This window comes from Lissotriton vulgaris, chromosome 11 (genome assembly GCF_964263255.1).
Source record: "Lissotriton vulgaris chromosome 11, aLisVul1.2, whole genome shotgun sequence".
NCBI lineage: Eukaryota > Metazoa > Chordata > Amphibia > Caudata > Salamandridae > Lissotriton > Lissotriton vulgaris.
This window is the reverse complement of record NC_141699.1, coordinates 355,176,998-355,195,497: the sequence shown is the minus strand read 5'-3', so window position 1 is coordinate 355,195,497 and position 18,500 is coordinate 355,176,998. Positions and strand designations below refer to the sequence as shown.

General features: G+C 43.2%; 1 protein-coding gene and 1 pseudogene across 2 annotated transcripts in view; one reads left to right on the top strand and one right to left on the bottom strand.

Moving 5' to 3' along the window:
* The window catches only part of GPAT2 (glycerol-3-phosphate acyltransferase 2, mitochondrial), a 1,776,577-nt gene that overhangs the window by 1,647,246 nt on the left and 110,831 nt on the right, over nt 1–18,500 (top strand). The gene's annotated exons all lie outside the window — the stretch shown is intronic.
* LOC147679767 (glutathione S-transferase P 1 pseudogene) lies at nt 5,490–6,238 on the bottom strand (annotated as a pseudogene).

Below are 18,500 nucleotides of genomic sequence, written 5' to 3'. Positions count from 1 at the left end.
TGATTGTTCAGTGTTAAAACCTTTTTTTACATCTATTGAAAAATTTCTGTCACTTATTATAAACTGCGATGTGGTAATCTCCAGAGAGCTGATTATGTTTGGTTTAGCTAATGACACTGATTTTTTTTTAGGATATTATAAAAATAGATATCTCCTATTTTTGGCTATGGCCGTAGCTCGCCTATGCATTTCATCAGTGTGGCTGAAAACAGAAGCACCGGTATATGAGATGTGGCGGGCAAAGTTCTACAATGTTTTTTATTTAGAATATAACCTATATCGTATCAAATCCCTGAGGAAAATGCAAAGGGGGATTCAAATTTGGCAGGCAATGATTGATCATTTGGGCCCGTTAGAGTGACTATCTGTCCGATTGTTTATGATGGTAGTGTATCTTTTATTGTATTACTTTTTCTTCTTTTTTTGTTTATTTGTACTATAAGTCTTAATGTATTGATGTCCCGTTATGCTCTAGCGAATTTTGTATTTGGCTTTGAACTGAACTAATAAAAAAGAAGAACTGCTCTCCGTGCCCGAAGCCGACTCCGACATGTAAGAAGACCTCAGTGTCACTCCGGCTCAGCGGACCGTGAGTACAGACCCCCAGTTGCCCACTCAACCTAGGGGAAAGGCTCCGGTGTCACCCTCTCCATCCGGTCGACACTGTCAAAATGTTTCCGATGCTCCGGCCCGGCTGTGAAACACAAACACAAGCTTTCCGTCTGTATCGAGGACATCTTCGGCACCAAAAGCCTTGGAGCTGAAACACTCCAAGCAAAAGGAGCCAGAGCCGAAGTTGTCCAAGCCGAAATCTTCGGAGCCGAAAAGCTCCACACCCAAAAGCTCGAAGCCAACAACCTCCACGCCGAAAAGTTTAAAGCCGAAACAAACCACTCTGAAAACTACACAGCCTACACCGGCTAAAACCAAAGAACTGGTTCCCAAACACTTGGCACCCAAAGACTCTGAACCAAAATCTTTGATGCCGAAATCCACTCCAAAAGGGATAGAAACTCCTTCCAAAGCACTTCCACCTGAAGAACCACCTCTGGATCCAAAACAGAAAAAACACCTATGGCTACTCTTCCCAAAAAACGGAAGTTAGCCCTCTCACAATAAGCCCCAATACCTCTTAAGCATAAAAGAGACATAGGTACCAACCCTTCTCCCCCTTATAAACCTCCATCTCCTCCTCCTATTCCAAACATCACACCATCAAATTCACCACCTCCAATGTCACCAGACTTACAGGATGACCATTTTGAGAATGGGGATAGGGAGGACATTGGGGACGATGATCATCCCATCCCACAAGACACAGACTTACCACACGACACTGACCCATGGGATGATTACAATAAGAATCCAGATATACCTAATGATCCAGATCTTTATCCCTCTAGACCTTCTCCACCTGATGACAATATTGGCTTTGTGCAACTCATCAACAGGGCTGCCCAATATCACGAGGTGAAACTACACAGTGACCCTCTAGAATAGGATTTCCTTGTAGAAATATTTACACATTCCCAGAGGTCTACTAACACTCTACCCATGTTAAAAGGCATGTTAAAACATACAACAAGGTATTCAAGGATCCAGTTAGAGCCCGAATACTAACACTTTGGTTAGATAAAAAAATACAAGGCCGCTCCGTCAGACCCTGTATGCATAAGATGTCAACTTGAGCCAATAGGAAAATCCCTGGAGGAAAATCTTACATATCTTCACACCATCCTTACAGTCCTTATACTCATAGATTTCACCATGCACCCACTTTACCACTAAAGCCGATATGGATCCCAAGTATACTCTCAAACTAAAATGTAATGCTTACGCTGTTTTATTTATATAGATTCTCTTTTGTCTCAAAATTTAAAATATCAGAAATAATCCCAAAAGGTACATACAATCAATATATTAAAACATTTTACACAATTTATACATTCCACTATGTGTGGTTCCAAGATGCAAGGCAGTAATAAAAACACAATAATAAAAAACAAAAGACACAACCATTAAACAAAACATAAAATATAAAACACCAGTAGGAAAACAGTTATCATTGTCTGATTAAGCATCAGTTTGATCCAATAGTCCTATGTGATTTACGTGGAACCATTTGTACAGGAATATCCCTTGTATCTAGAAGTCCCTTGGCTTTTTATGGATTCCATAGTTAACACAGACGTTGATGCGTTTCGGTGGTTGAAACTAATATATACAGGGTCACCTTCTTCAGGACAAAATTTCATATGGGGTCACTCCTCTCATTAGATAAAGTTATATCGTAAAACTGGCAGTTCCGCTGTAGGGAAAGGCCCAGATATGGTCATTATCTTTGATGCTCTAGGGTTAGGAATCCCTTTCTTTGCATTTACCGATGAGGGTTATATTCGTACTCTGCTCTTCCTTCTGGATTAGAAGTAGCCTGTTTCACAGGGGTCCATCACTGAATTTTGTATTTATACAAGCATACATATATCTTTCGTTTAAGTATAGTTATTTCCCCCGTGGTATGTATCGGGAGACGTAAGTTCTCTCGTGTGGTTATCCTTCTTCCAGGTTGACTCTTGATTTGTCTTTCACCGGGTGACCAAAGGTTTAAAATCTGTACATAGCGATCTGCTCCGTTCCCCTCCTTTCTTGATGTATAAGAGGTCAGTTACCACTAGACTCTCTTGTTTGTGTCTAATGCCCGCAAGAGAGCTAACTCTCAAACAACTAGTGACGCTCCTCCTCCTGATAAGGAGTCAAAGCTTATTGCTGCATCGGGTAAAAGGATAACTTCCCAGGCTGCCAACTCGTGGCGTATTACCAATACTCAAGCCTTATTGGCACGTTATTTTATTTTATTTTATTTTTTTTTAAGAAGTTTATTAATGTTCAAAGGTGCAGTACAAATAGCAAAGCCTACAACCCTGCGGGCCGGCTGCAAATGAACGGTGAATCGTGAGGTTGTAGGTCAGCATAAGTGGGCGTGTCATTGCGCCCCTTGTGTCCCCGGTGCACTAGGACGTAGATAAGATAGTCACATTACCATAAGACAAGAAAGGAAAAGTCCATAAATGACGCCTTATTTTTCATTTTTTCTAGAACTGAGCCTTGAAATCGGCAAACTAAACAAAACAGTTCGTATCAGTATGTCTCAATGTACCTATCGCGGCTTCACCACTTGAAGTCCGTCCCATTTGCACGGTGTTAGTGGGAGCCACCTCTAAGCGGTGTGTTGTTTGCCGATGCTGTTACAGTACAACTGGAGGTCAGAGGCGTGTACGCGCAAGCGTGCTCGAACTGAGAGTGGGACAGACCCTGTGGGCCGTGTTGTTTCGCTTATTGGCACGTTATGACAGCACACATTATGACAAACTAGAAAAACTTCTACAGAATTTGCCAGAAGAACATAGGGCCAAAGCTACAACCTCATTCAGGAAGGAAAGCTTATCACAAACACTTCCATAAAATGCGCCCTAGATGCTGCAGACTCAGCTTTGCGTGTTAACATTACTGTACTCCTCAGAAGACATGCTTGGCTTTGAATCTCTGGATTTAAGCAGGAGGTACAATCCTCCATACTTAATCAGCCCTACGATAAAAATCATTTTTTTGGGGCCAACAGTGGATACTTCATTAGAAAAAATGAAGAAAGATACTGACACTGCAAAATCCATGGGAGCCCTACAATTACCTTCTAGCAGGGGCTCCTTTTGTCGCTCCTTCTACAGGGATGGCTCAAAAACAATTTCATAAGAAAATCCTTTCTCTTCTTACAAAGGGAACAACCAACCTAGTCCCTCCACAGGCTATTTTTGCGGAGGTAACAGAGGGTACAATAACAAGGGCAAAGATAGAGGCAACTCCACCGGCACTTCCCCTGCCAGCAAACAGTGACTTTCCCCCACTACCCCCAACCATTCCACTCGGGGGCCGTCTCTCACAGTTCCTACCTGTCTGGAATTCCATCACCTCAGACAAGTGGGTAATACAAATGATCCAAAATGGTTATTGCCTGGAACTTATCAGCACTCCACCAACAATCCTACCCAGAGAGCGGGCAATGTCACCAGAACATCTCACCCTGTTAAAACAAGAGATCCTCTCTCTGTTAGACAATAATGCAATAGAACTAGTCCCCTTACATCACCAAGAACAGGAGTGTACTCCCTATACTTTTTGATTCCCAAGAAAGACGGTTCTCTCAGGCCCATACTGGACCACAGACTGCTAAACCTTTACATTCAATCGGACCACTTCCACATGGTCACCCTACAACAAGTGTTCCCATTGCTTCCGCAAGGTGACTTTCTTTCCACTCTAGATTTAAAGGACGCCTATTTTCACATTCCCGTTCACCCCGCTTACAGGAAATATCTTAGGTTCATGGTGTATGGACAACACTACCAATTCAAAGTCCTCCCATTAGGGTCACTGCAGCACCAAGAGTATTCACCAAGTGCCTAGCAGTAGCAGCAGCTCATTTAAGAAGACAACACATTCACGTCTTCCCTTACTTAGACGAATGGTTAATAAAAGCCAGGTCGCAACACAGCTGCCTACACCACACTCAAAAACAGTTCAACTACTTCACGACTTGGGATTCACTGTGAACCTCACCAAGTCGTATCTGCAACCCTCCAACTTGCAAGCGTATCTAGGAGCAACAACAGACACCCGCAAGGGACTAGCGCACCCCAACCCAGTCAGAATACGCAACATCCAAACTCTAATATCACAATTTCAAACGCAACACTCATTACCAGCCCGAGTGTTTATGCAGTTGATCAGAATGATGGTGTCTTGCAATCTAATTGTTCCTTACGCATGACTCCAAATGCCTCCCCTACAGGAATGTTTAGCACGTCAGTGGACTCAGGCTCAAGGACACTTAAACAATCTGGTGTTGGTTGCCGGCCCCACTCATCGCTCTCTGCAGTGTTGGAATGCACTGTTAAGCGCCGGGACACCCGATCTGGGTAGCCGTGCGCTCAAGAAATACAGTTCTAACATAACATAACAAACCTAACCAGGGGGCAGCCATTCATCGATCCGGTTCCACAGACCACAGATAGTGTTAACAGCAGACGCATCCATCACTGGTTGGGAAACTCATCTTCAGACACATACCATTTATTTATTTACCTCCAATGGTACAAAAAACATTTACAAAGATTCACATTATTTGGTCCTTCAGAGACGGACATTTAAGAGATCATGTGTTCTCAGACTATCCATTTGTTGCCCTAGTTTACAAAAGTTACTAAGAGCTGAACTACTTCGCTTCCCAAAGACCTACACAAACGCTCACCCCTGGAGAGCTCCATGCAAGTCCTTTGAGAACTGAAACCTGAGTGGGTTAGACAAGTTCTGGTGAAGGAGCCCTCAGCCTAGGTGCAGGCAGCTACAGGGTGCTTTACCACCCAACACTTGGACTAAACGCTACTTCTAGTTGGGTACAAGGGGCAGGTGGGCAGCAGGAGTCCATCTTTTGACGTGGCCTGCCCCCCCACCAGTGATCATCTTTGACTGGGGATCACTGTTTGCCATTCCCATGGATAGGGCGAGCCTTGCGGGCATCCGACTCCAGGAAGGCCTTGAGGTTGGGTCGTGCAGAGGGGCGCTCAATGTATGCGTGGAGGAGAGGGAAGTCCTTCAGGCAGTCTGGAGCGAGCACCAGGTGTGCGAGCAGGATGTCCAGGAGAGCATAGTCCGTGTACGAGATCTTGTTTCCGACAATGAACCCTTTCCCGCCGTGATTCTTGGACAGGAGACACTCAAAGGGTTGAAGATCTTTAGGCAGGTTTTCAATGTATGGAGCCTTTCCATCCTCGTAGTTCTGGTAGATCATCTTGGCGTACTTCATGCGCAGGTCTTTCACACCATCAGCGACCATGTCCATGTTGGCCGCTTCATGGTTGTCCTTTCCGTAGAGGTCGTGGTTCCGGGCCAGGTAGCGCAGGATGGCGTTGGACTGGTACAGCTCAAAGTCTCCATCTTTAAAGCCCGGCAGCTGCCCAAACACGCATTTCTTTTTGAGGTCTCCTTGGGTCCAGTGGTCAAAGGTCACCACGTCCTCCTTCCAGTCCTGCCCCTGGTCTGCCAGCAGCATGCGGGCCGCCTCCGCGCGACCTCGCACGTTGAAGTAGATGAAGGTGTAGCTGTGCATGTTGCTCGTGGGCGTCCCGGGGCTGGTGCTGAGGCTGTCGTGCCTGACGCCGCCTTGGTTGGGCTGGTGCTGCTGAGGCCGACGGGGCTGGGGCTGGTGCTGCTGAGGCCGATGGGGTGGGGGCGGACGACACTTCTGCTGCTGCACCTGTGGACTGAACAAGAAGGAGACCAGACACATACCATTTGTGGCATGTGCACACTACAACAAAAGCAGCTCCACATAAAGCATCTGGAACTGCTTGCAATTTTTCAAGTTCTGAAAGGTTTTCAGAAACATCTAGTAGGCAAAGCTGTCCTAGTTCGTACAGACAACATGACAGCAATGTACTACATACATAAACAGGGAGGGATACACTCTCTACAGCTTTCATGCCTTGCTCAAAGCATTTGGAGGTGGGCCATTCCTCAAAACATATACCTCCTTGCACAACATCTCCCAGAAGTATACAATCACATTGCAGATCTACTCAGTCGTCAAAGACAACAGATCCACGAATGGGAGCTATATACCCAAGTACTCCTCCCATTCTTCCAAATGTGGTGCTACCCAGAAATAGATCTGTTCGCCACACACCACAACGCAAAATGCCCAAAGTTTGCGTCCAGGTATCCACACCCATTGTCCAAAGGCAATACGCTATGGATGAATTGGTCAGGAAAAGGTGCTTACGCTTTTCCACCTCTCCCGCTAATTCCATTAGTGGTTTCGGAAGCTCACTCAACAATCCCTCACAATGATCCTAGTAGCTCCCACGTAGGCTTGACAACCATGGTTCACAACCCTGTTGGAACTATCAATAGTTACTCATCCAAAGCTACACCTCTCCCACAAGCTTCTCACTCAGAACCATGGAGAGATAAAACATCCAGACCCCAATGAACTCAACCTTGCGTTCTGGCACGTGAAGTCTTAGAATTTGGCTATCATAACCTCCCATCAGACTGCATGAACGTCATTAAAGAGGCTAGACGTCCTACCTATGCAGCAAAATGGAAACGATTTGCAATTTATTATACTAAAACCAAATCAATCCGTTAGATGCCTCAACTCAAAACATCATTTGCTGTCTGTCACACCTACAACGTGCTAACTTAGCATATACGTTAATACGATTACTTCTTGCTGCTATAGCGGCTTACCTACAAACAGACAACACTTGTCTTTGTTTCGAGTACCTGCTATCAAAGCCTTTATGAATGGACTCAAATGAATCATTCCTCATAGACTTCCACCTTCTCCCGTGTGGAATCTTAATATAGTCCTTATAAGACTCATGGGCCCTGGTTTGTCATATAGATGCTGCTTTTCTATATACTGTGTTAAGTTAGCATGAGTTTATTAAGTGTTTAAACAACATATTTTCCTTTGGCTTCAGTTTGCACACGACACATAATTGTTATTGTAGCTTTCAACCTAGACGAAAGATGTGATTTATTTGAGAATAATATGTTATTGCTCTGATATCAGTTGTGCTTGGTACACTGTCTGAACAGTGAGTGCTGAACCATCTAAGAATACCCTAACACAAGGTTGCTGGGAGCTCTGATCCTCACACTACTAGACATAACACAAATACAGTTGCTGCCAACATTGGGCTCTAAGCGGGTTTAAGATAGAGTTACTGAGAATGCAAAAACACACATGATGGTGCTTCGCATTGTAGTGTAGTTCCTATTTTCCCAATAGGCCCTGCACATTGGAATAACATAAACAGTAGTATCGACGTAGAAGTGCGGATCTTCCAGGCCTCTACTGACTATGCTAAACTTAATTGGGTTTGTTACCAACTAGCTCAGAGGTCACTGGAAACTTTCTTGACTGGATAGGAAGTGATCAGCTTCCCTGGCACAGCCAAGAAGGGATTCAGTTTTCCAACAACCGTGCAACATGACAACTTTGCTCCTCAGATAAGAGTCAATCTCTAGAGTCGTGTGAACAATAGACAGTTATTTTACTCAGTCATTTGTTGTGCAGATTACTTTCACAATATGTAGAGAATAGAGAGACGGGCGTTGTCAATAAAAGGTATTATTTATTGAACAGTCTTTCTTCGCATACAAAAGAAATGAATTGCCACAATTGCAAGACTTGTTATTATAAAAAGTACGTACAGTAAGATGAGTATTGCTAAATAATACTGTAAAAGCATTGATATGGTTTCTTAGCCATACAATGGTTTAAAATGAATAAAACATATATACATTCATATATACATTAGGCTAAAATACTCAACTGGTGCTTCTAACTACGCCTACCCCAGTGTACCTGACCTAAGCCTAATACTTGGGAGGGGAGTAAGTAAGTAGCTTTAAGTTAAGTTGGTTTTGCCAAGGTTTGCTTCAAGAATTCTCTCTAAGGGTTTAGTCAACACCATACCTCTGGAATAGAATGATGGAGGTCTGGTATCTCCTTCAGAGACTCGATATCCCAGTCACACGCAAAAGTGGGCTGGAAACGCCGGAGCTGGATTTCTCTGCATGAGAAAAGACAGCGTCTCTCTCAGCGCGTCGAGGAGGAGGAGGAGGAGGAGGGGCAGCGTCCGCGGGCAGCTTGCATCTGCTGGGCTCTTGCAGAGGACGACTGTTCAGCTCCTGGGTTCACCACACCATCGTTCGCTCGTTAGCAGCGATAGCAGTAGCGTTAATGTCAGCATTAGCTTGACAGCGATAGCTTCAGCATAACAGCAGCAGAAATGGTATCATCAGCATTTGGCAATGTTGGTAATATTTATACCTGAAAGGTGCCTTGTTTGACCTACGTTTTTGGACATAAGACGTCAATAAAGATGTCACTAGGAGGTGATCGTCTATCAGTGCTCATTAGAGTTCTATTACTCATCAAAACATAGCAAGCGGGGCTTTCCCAGGTTGCTGAGTTTTTATCTTGTTGAAGAACTCGGAGTGTTAATCTAGGAATCTTAGATAGTAACTTCTGCTATGTCATTGCACTAATGAGCTGCAAAGGAAGTTGCAGAGAAAGTGATTCTGAAATGTGGCTCTGTTCGTGTGAGGCCAGAGACGAGTTTCTGAATATTGCATTTGATCGGTTATGCCAATATAGAGAATAAATGGATTTATAGCCATATAGGGGCATAAGGGCACAGTATCGATCAGGGTCCTAGATTAGAACGCGACACCCACTCCACGAATTTATGTCCATCAAATTGCTAAAACTAGATCAATAAGATGCATGTGTAACATTGCCCACCCCAAAATACATATATGCATTTGAAATAGGCGTATTTGAAATACGTGAAAATATAGGTACTGTACGTCTTTGAAGCATAGAAATTATTCAAATTATAGCATATGCAATCAATGAACGATTTTGCAAAAAGAATTACACATGAAATATCTCTGAATACAGAAAAGAAGGGTGAGATAATTTCATCACATATAAATGCATTGCAGTAAAATGTGCTAGAGGCTGGTTGAAATGTATTATGTCTCTAGATTTACCTAAATAGAAGTCGAAGCTCCTGTTCTTTATGAATAGTTTTACTTTAAGCAAAGAATTTTCGTGCCAGAAAAAGGTGAATATTTTAAAAAGTGTTCAATTCAAAAGAATTCTTGGTGAATGGGGGAATAGAGTTCCAACGCTTTTAGCAGTTTTTGTTGATCAAAACTGAAGGCCGAATTCAGAGTTCATGGGAACGCTGTGTGTCGGAATGCTACTCTAAAGTTATTGTTTCTGTTCGGGTGAGAACATCATATCAGACAGGCTCTCAAAGAATTGGTCTACAAAATCAGGTGACAGCTCGACCAAATTCGATAGTGCTGTAACCTGACAGGTGTGAGAATGATTGCTGTCATCAAAGTCTGGATCAGCAATGCTCACAGAAGGTCGTACCTGGGTGATGTTGCTTTTGTCACTCGCTCCACTGTTCCACCTAGTCGTAGTACAGGAGTCTCAACAAATGCCGTCATCAGGATTGGTAGCCGCTGGGGACAACACAATGCGTGAGCCGTTATCGGACTGAGCAAAGTATCGATATCCATTGGTACTGCTGATGGAAGTGCAAGACAGGTGTCCAACACGCACTCATCTCCGCATAGCATACATCGTAGCACAGGTAAGATGCAGTTTTGCCATATAGGTCTGAATGAAAGGAACCAGGTCATGTTTAGATCTCTCAGCCTGGCCAATCCAAGGACTCTAGTTATTCTGTCCTGGTAGCGGATTGCTAGGATTGTTTCTTCCATTCCCATAGGAGTCATGTCTGAGCTGTGGCTTGCCATATCGGAGCAGGAGGGTCAAAAATAAAATCCCTGCTACAAGTCCCAAAAATAGGGGTATGCCGCCAAAGACTGAATGGACAAAATTGGGAACGATTCCCAGAATTGCTTGAAATGGTGTTAGCAGTCCCGTAAAAATCGTCTTAAATATGCCTGGGATGCCTATGGCACTAGACATGTTAAGAATTTGGCTAAGCATTTCTATGAAATGCACGGGGCAATTTGTTGATAAAAGGTCATGAACCTCCGTAGCTGTCCTTGCAACTAGGAGATCATACGTCTCTTTCGATGACGTGATGGGCACTGTTGTCTGCAAAAGCACAGACTTCATTTTGCTTAAAGTACCAATTCGTATAGAAGAGAAATTCAGACGAGGCCAGATGGGAGTCTCTATGTCTCCAGGGCCGCTCGGAAACAATGCTTGCATACAGCATTTGACCATGGAAGTTACGCTTACGAGATACGCTTTTCCTGGCAAAAGGCCACAACATCTGTGATCCGGTCTTAGAATGTAACTCCCATTCGCGAGTTGCATAAAGAAAGGCTCTATCTGCGTTGCAGGTGTGACAAGCTGGTGGCATGAAAGCTTGTTAGAATTACCTTCACAGGCTCCGTGTAAATTAATACCCTGGCACAAAAGTATACCGCTTAGTGAACGTTTACAGTTTTCACCACTAAGAAATACATATTTGTCGCTGTCACTGTAGCATGAATGTGTGTAAGGTAATTTCCATGTTGACTTAACATATCCTTTACCCAATCGTTCATACTGGCCAGTAGGTATGTATTCAAGGCATTTTTTAAATCGGAAAGTTGTTATCGGAATAGTGATAATTCCGTGTATTATCCATTCAATGACAGGACTTTCTGACATTGTCAATGGTAATCTCTCAAGTTTTTCGATGCTCAGGATTGTATAGTCTGCTCCTTTCTGTGCCAAGCTGATTTGTTTATCAGTAAGGTTAAAAATGGAAAACAATGACGTTGTGTTGATTAAACGCCAAGGCACATAGCCTGAACGAAGATTTTGCAGCGTCCAACCTAATTGTACAATAGAACGTAATTGCGACTGGCCATGCTGTAACATTAGCAAGTCTCTGTCTATTATATCAAAGGCAGAGGATACAATATTGTCCAACGAATATATTCTGGAGGACAGAGTCATTAACCCATTGTCCACTACAGAAAGTGATTTTTCCAAATTAATACGATCAATTTCTCGTATTTTTTCAGCTGTTTCAATTTGTGTGACTTTCCAAGCCTCGTTGTATACCGCATAGATACTGGTCGCTATGAAACGCTTTTGACGCTGTTTGCGTGGTCCAAGAATGAAATCGCGCAAATCAGCACCCTCTTTAAGTAAAGACAAGTGTTGCTTAATTTCAGCCAGTGTGGATGATCCTAGCCATTCGAGGCAGAGTTTCCCTACACTGTATGTTGTTACTATCCCTGGATGTTGTCTCTGTGAGTAGCTAGGGTCTTGTCTGGACATAGTTAACCCCTGTGTTTTATTCAGGAATCTATCTTGACAGTTGTCTGTGTCAGTAGGCCAGATTAACTACTTTTTCCAATCAGGATGTGTTCTGTTTAAATGTAAAATTTTAGATACGTCTATCTCAATATCTGTTGTTGCATTTTCAGGTATTGGCTTTGGAATGGATGGTTTGTTAAGGTCTTTAATCTTAGCTAGGCCAAGACAGGATGTTTGGTGAATTGTGTCATTTAAAAACATCATTTGTTCTGGGATCATGCAGGTTCTGAATAATGCTTCTAGGCCTTGTACCTGCCACTCTTTTGTACCCCAGATGGTTTTTGTTTCAATGTTATTTTTCCAATAATCAAAACCATATGTCATCATTTTTTCATAAAATGCTTCAGAATATATCAATTTAGTATTTGTCAGCATTGTTTTCAATCCTGCTTTATCTAACAGTTTATAATAAAACGTTTCTGCATCACTGGTGTTAAACCCTGAGAAGTACTGAAATTTCTCATAGAATGTTTTAGAACTGCTTTTAGGTGGTGTAGCACAATGTTCCCATTGGTTACTCTAGGCTGTGCAGATTTGTGCAAGTAATGATCGCCATAATGTGTGAAGCAGAACATGTGTTCATAACTAGACGAACCTTGTAAATAATCATGTTCTGTGAATCTAGCTGACATTACTAAATCAGACATCATGTTATTAATACTTTCAAAGTCCCAATCATCAGAGAATGTACTAGGTTTTACAAAGTCACTTAAGGAAACCTTGAGTTGAGGAGGATACTTCAGGATCTCGACCGGACCATAGATCTCATAATCAGTTTTTTCCCATACTACCCCACCGGGTATTGGAATGACTGTGACATTTACTGTTGACAGTTCTCTTTTCTTCACGTGGGATGATCTGTGTGGTTTGAGGACTAAGTTGATGTTCTGACTTGCTGTGTCCATTGTATTGTATTTTCCCTCAATGAATTTTCCCAAACAAAGTACCATGATGAGCCAAAGCAGGAGGAAAAATATACCTAGACCAAACCAGAACTCTAACCATGGGGAAATAAGATAAATATCCTTGAGTTGATGAAAGAGTTCTGTTGCTTTTTCTTTAAAAGTCTTGTTTGTTTCTGGCATCACTTCGGGGTTGCTTTGATCCTCAGAGAAGTTGTCGAAGTTGATGAAATAGCCAGAGGCAGGTCTGTCAATTGTTGGAATTGTTCTTTCAATTTGTCTTTCGGTAGCACTTTCTGATGCCACATCATTGTAGACTGGTGTCTCTTGACGAACTGTTTCAATCTGTGTCTCAAGAGGCACGAGTTCTATGGCATTATTGCATAGTCCCTCTCTGTGCACTGCAGGCTGATCGAATGTGATTAGTCTTTCAGTTTGAACCTCTTGGATTGTTGCAAGTTTGGGTATTCTGTTGTTTCTTGGGAGTCCACTGGGCCTACTGTTGATTATAAGCCACATGCTTGTGGTTTTACCAAGTCGATTGATACAACTCTGTTCTCCTTTTTACCAGCAAGGGGCGGTAGTACTACTGATCTTGTTCCGGTGACTGCCAAGACAGGTACTGCTTTTCTGTCAGAAGGCCCAAATTCCTTCTTCACCGCTGTTTTTTCTCTGACTAGATCCCCAATCTTTGGAATCCAGACAGGCCTTGCTGGGGCTGATGCTTGTGGTGCCTCGTCAGTGGTAGCTGGCTGTTGCTTTAACTTTATGTTGCTAAAGGATTTTCTTGTTTCGTTCAAGTCCTGTAAAACAGCCAAACGATCTTTGATGTCAAAGTCTGTTTTCTTATCTTGTACCACTGATACTTGACTATCTAAGTCCTGAACTCGCATTCTAGTTCCGAACAATAGTTCGTATGGGCTGAAACCTTTTAGAGAATTTCTTGGCAAATTATTAAGACTGATCTGGACACTTATTAAATGTTTGACCCACCCAGCACCCGAACCTAATACCTTCGCTGTTATAGATTGCTTTATGTCCCGTTTTTTTTTCTACCACACTGTTCCCTTTGGGGTGTGACGGACAAGAATACCGCAACCCAACTCCCATGCTGGCCATGGCCTCCCTATAAGCTTGAGAGCTGAAAGCAGGACCCTGGTCAGAATGGAACATGGCAATTGCGTATGTGCCGATAAAGACTTGCAGATCTTTTATAACCGTTCTGGCGTCAGCCGAGCGCTGGGGGCCACATGTTTTAAGTGGATTTAGCCTTTTTGATTAATAGGACACAGGATGGGATGTAGACAGCGTTACTCTGTTTCTGATTGGTAGCCGGTAGCGTAGTTCACTACTGCGATCCCTGTTGCAGTTTTCACAGTTGTTTGCATATATTTGGAGTTGCGCACTCATTCCCGGCCACCAGTATACTGATTCCAATTCTCTCAGAGAGTCCCTGATTGTTTGGTGCCTAGGTCCCAATCCCATGTGTGCGTATGCTATTAAAAATATTCTCCTGTTCGTGTTTGGAATTACCCTATCCCCCATTCCAGGGATTCGAGCGAAAGGAACGGAGTTTGCATCGATTACGTATGCATAATTGAGTGGATAGTTCAAGGGTAGTGCTGCACAGTCGCCTTTTACGGTCGTTTTTACTGCCAGCATAGTTTCCCCATCTATGTGTTTTTCTGCACGCTTTTTTGTGGCTACGGAAGCCGGTTTAGTTGCTTCCGCTGTGGCTGTATTAGCCAATGAATTCCCTGCAATGTGAACGCCATCACGTTGAAGACTCTGAGCATGTATCACGTGAGTCTTTTGTAGTTCTTTCTGTAAAAGAGCTACCTGGTTCCAGAGCAATTTATGCTTTATTGTGGCACCTGTGTCATCTTTGTAATAATTTTCAATCCAGCTCTGCAGCTTATTATTGTAAGAGTTGACGCATAAATGAGAATCGCACACGATTAGTGACAGGAATTCACGTTCTGCATTTTCAAGCACCATCTTTAAAGATCTGATTTCAGCTCTCTGAGCCGAACAGTACTTCACTGATTCAGTTTCTGTTATTTTCGGTCTGAATTTACCGCTCAGCCAGCGACCTTTAACAATCGCGTAGGCTGCATCGTAGGATTTGCTCTCTACGTTGAAATGCTGTACAAATCTATCTGTATAGATTATACAGGCGTACTGTGGGAGAGGCAGAAGTTCGATTGGCAGAGGATATTCTTCTTCATATTCTAAATCATTCAGTTTTTTGAATTGCGGGGCGAAATAGTATTTCACATCTTCCGCTCCTAGAGAATCTACACACTGTATCCATTTCGGATCCAGTGACACTGTAGGCAGGTTTACTGGACTGAATAGCGCCTCGAAGGCGGATTCCGCTGTGAGGATATTAATCCTTTGCCGTGTGCTAGTTCTCGTTCATTCGCTAATGCAATTTGCACTGCTTTCACAGTATTTTCTGTGTGACTGAATGTTTTTTCCGCTTGTGTGTACAAGTGAGATTTAATTGAAATTGGTACCTTTTCTCCCTCATTAGAGGTTAGGTACGTGAATCCGCATCTTCCTGGGATGACTCGGATTACAAGATTGCGTGTGTTGTCACTTGTATCTAATTTTGTTTTTGCTAACATGTCTGTTTGCAATGATCTCAAAATTTCTGTGTGTTTTTGAGTCCAGTTGATTTGTTTAAAATCAGGTTTGATTAGTTCGTAGAGAGGTTTAACCCTCTCTGCGTAATTTAGAATGTAAGTTCTACCGAAATTCAGAAAGCCTAGAATCGATTGTAAGTTCTTCAGCGTTTTTGGAGCTTGGAGTACAGCGCAGTTCTCTAAGAAGTTGTCCGATAAGCTTTTTCCTTCACTTGATAATTCGTATCCTAAAAATAATACTGTCAGATGGGCAATTCGAGAATTTTTAAAGTTGAATTTGTAACCCTCTGCTGCGAACCCAAGTATAATGGTGTTCACTCTTTTCAAGTGAGTCTCCAAGTCGTCGTCTGTGAGATAGATATCATCTACGTAAGATAATGCCTCATCATCATATAATTGTAGTAACTCTGTTACTCTAGCTGAGAATAGTCCTGGGCTGTTCTCGAACCCCTGTGGGAGCCTACAGAAATTTTTCTGAGACCCCATTACTGAGAAAGCGGTCAAGTATCTGCTTTCTGGTGCAATGTTTTGACAAAAGAAACCATTAGATATGAAACCATTAGATATGTCTAATGTCGTTTTATATTTTTTCCTAACTATGTTGTTCATTAGTGCAGCACTATGCGAATTTTGTACTGCAAAAGTTTTGCAACATGCATTAAGGTGTCTGTAGTCCAAAACTAGACGATATGAATTGTCTGGCTTGGAGACAGGAAACAAAGGATTGTTCATTTGAGAGGTGCATGTTTCAATCACCCCCTGGTATTCAAGTTGATCTAAAATCTCCCTGACTTGTTTTTTAGCTTCTTGCTTAATGGGATACTGCCTTTGGGCAGTAGGTTCACTTTTTAATTGGATTTTGTGAGGAGGAGAATCCTCATCCAATCCTACATGATTTTTATATAATGCTGGTGCCTGGGCTACTGCCCATTTCCTTGCATAAGTATATTTTTTGTGAATTGGAATGTGATTCCAGAAGGCAGGCATAATCATTTCTTCGCCACGAGGGCACTCCCTGACAAACTCTGGGGGCCAATCTTTTTCAGCTAGCAGAATATCATAGCCTTTTGAGAGTTTATCCCAAAATAGACCCTTTATTTTCCTAGTCTTATCACCCTCTATACGCAATGTTATTTCGTATATCTTATGGGGCTCGCTAAGTCTGGTTTCGGCAGTTTCAACCTGAATGTATTCATTCGTGTCCACTGTCTCCAGATGACTCATCAAGATCTTGCGAGCTATACTGATTTCTGCTGCACTGTCTAACATTGTCTGTGGCCACTCCCCGTTTTTCAACTGTGTCCTCAGTATTCTCGGCATGGTTGATTACTCCAATACTGGCTACCTTCTTTTTTGGAAATTGAGATTTTTTACTCTGAGCAGGTTTCTTGTCTTTGGACTTGGTGTGCTCTCCTGGGTCTGACCGTCCTCTTCTTTCCGATTTCTGCGAAAAAGATCGAGAGGGACGTGTATCAATACTTTGATATCTATCAGCTTCTTCAAATTATCCCTATTTCTAAGGTTGTATCTTTTTTCAGAGGGCTCCCTCTGGGGAGACTGGTGTTCTCGAGTCTGAGTTCTTTCCCTCCGTCGAGGAGACCTTCCTCTGGACTGGAAAACTTTTTCCTTGGGAGTGGATTGTTTATTTCCATCCCAGCCCTTTTTAGGAGTATTTGAATTATTTTTAATAAATAATTTTTCAGGATTTTCGAGCAGTTGGGGCTTTACTGGTTTTCCACCCAAGCTGTCTCTACTTAATTCTTCATAGCATTTCTCTATGATTTTGGCAAGCTCAATTGGTTGATCTGTTATATTTGTTTCCCTCAACTTCTGGCGGATCGCCACAGGTGCTGCTTCTCCTTTTATGTTGGCTAGTAATATAGCCGAGACCTGCTTGAAGTCTTTCAGTAATTTCATACCAAGAGTTAAAGCGGGTTCTGGACTGTATTCATTTTGAATCTGTTTTAGCACATCTGGTATTACCGCCATAGACGGAACACCATGTGTTTTTGTGTAAATGGAAGCAAAGACTGTACCCCACAGTCTTTGCTTCCAGGAGGCAAGATGGCGGCTGTGTAGACAGCCGATGCAGCTCGATCAAGGAGGTGCGCCACGAACTGCTGAATAGCTGATAGACCCTACAAGCATTTTACCGACATGGAAAGACTATTACCTGACACCGGGGATCTGATGTAGATACTGAGAATATGACCCGCTGAGAGCTGAGAGCGCCGAGGGACAGAACTGAGCTAAGGCTGAGGCTGAGCGCTGAAACTGAAGGGAGAATCTCTGAGTGAAACTGACTCGCGTGAAATTGATCAGCTGTCAGCCGCTGTCGCTGAGAGCGCCGAGGGAAAGAACTGGGCTAAGGCGGAGCGCTGAACGCTGTAAACTGAAACCGAAGGAAGAAACTGACCCGCATGAAATTGATCAGCTGTCAGCCGCTGAAGCGGCTTCTGCTAGACGCGTTGCTGGTAACGCAGAGGCTGAGAGGCGGGGCAGTAGCTGATCTGCTGACGGATACGGAGGTGGAGGCAGTGGAGCTCGTGGTTTCCGCCTTCAGCAGACGGGCGGTGAGGAGCTGCTGGCTCAAACGGAGTCGGCAGAAGTGCAGTAAGGTCCACGGAGCTGACACGCAAGTGCGTGGTCAGGCGAGCCTGGCTCAAAGGGAAGTAGAGGAGCAGCGATACATCCTGGAGGATCCCCTGGGCTTGGGAGCGGAGGAAGATACTAATAACAGTATCTCTGGTGGTAAGGAGCAGTTTGGCCTGAAAGAAAGGAGGAGGGAAATTATGGCCCCAAAAATGAGTGCCAGTGCCAAAGCAGCAGCCAGGAGGAAGGCTGCAGCTGAAGCAGCAGAATCATTAATAGACCTTGAGGGCAATAAAAAGAAGAAACAAGGCTCCCCCTCAATAAAAAAACCAATATTACAGCAAGGGGAATGCAAACCAAACTCCGACTCCCAGGGAACTACCCCAATCTCTGATATATTTCAGAAAGTGATTAAAAATAAAGATT